Source organism: Mandrillus leucophaeus, unplaced genomic scaffold, assembly GCF_000951045.1.
Source record: "Mandrillus leucophaeus isolate KB7577 unplaced genomic scaffold, Mleu.le_1.0 Scaffold1, whole genome shotgun sequence".
Classification (NCBI taxonomy): domain Eukaryota; kingdom Metazoa; phylum Chordata; class Mammalia; order Primates; family Cercopithecidae; genus Mandrillus; species Mandrillus leucophaeus.
The window spans coordinates 357,475-358,546 of NW_012098097.1; positions in this window are offsets into that span (position 1 = coordinate 357,475).

Below are 1,072 nucleotides of genomic sequence, written 5' to 3' on the forward strand. Positions count from 1 at the left end.
TTCCTTCCTTCCTTCCTTCCTTCCTTCCTTCCTTCCTCTTTCTTCCTTTTCTCTTTCTTTTCTTCTTGGTAACTCTTTAAAATGTATTTTCCTAGTTACAGAAATAATACTAATTTTAGAAAATTTGAAAAACAGAATACCACAAAGATCAAAATAATAACCTAAAATTCTACCATTGGATTGTATATTTTGGCATGAATAAGAATTCTTAACCTGTGTAACCTGAGATCCAAGATAGGTTACGGGGCTCCTGAACATCTGAAACTGTATGCAAAGTTTACTGTTAAATACATGTGGGTGCTTTTCAAAGAAAGGGGATCATAGCCTGGGGAAAATTAGGTTCTCAAAGGTAGAGCTACCTTTGAAATATTACAAGCTTCAGGTATAGTTCCTTTTCATTTCTTTTCTCTCTCTTTTTTTTTTTTGTTTCTTTTGAGACGAAGTCTCACTTTGTTGCCCAGGCTGGAGTGCAGTGGTGAAGTCTTGGCTCACTGCAACCTCCATGTCCCAGGTTCAAGCAATTCTCCCACCTCAGCCTCCCGAATAGCTGGGATTACTGGCGCACGCCACCATGCCCAGCTCATTTTTGTATTTTTAGTAGGAGACGGAGTTTCACCAGGTTGGCCAGGCTGGTCTCGAACTCCTGACCTCAGGTGATCCACCTACCTCGGCCTCCCAAAGTGCTGGGATTACAGATGTGAGCCACTGCCCCCAGCCTATTTTCTACACATTTGTAAATGTGCTTTTCTTTTCTTTTCTTTTTTTTTTTTGAGATGGAGTCTCACTGTGTTGCCCAGGCTGGAGTGCAGTGGCGTGATCTCGGCTCACTGCAACCTCCTCTTCCCAGGTTCAAGCAATTCTCCTGCCTCAGCCTTCCGTGTAGCTGGGACTACAGGCACGTGCTGCCACGCCCAGCTAATTTTTTGTATTTTAGTAGAGACGGGGTCTCACTGTTGTTGCCCAGGCCGGTCTCGAATTCCTGAGCTCAGGCAAGCCACCCGCCCAGGCCTCCCAAAGTGCTAGGATTACAGGTGTGAGCCACCGCACCTGGCCTTTTTTTTTTTTTTTTGAC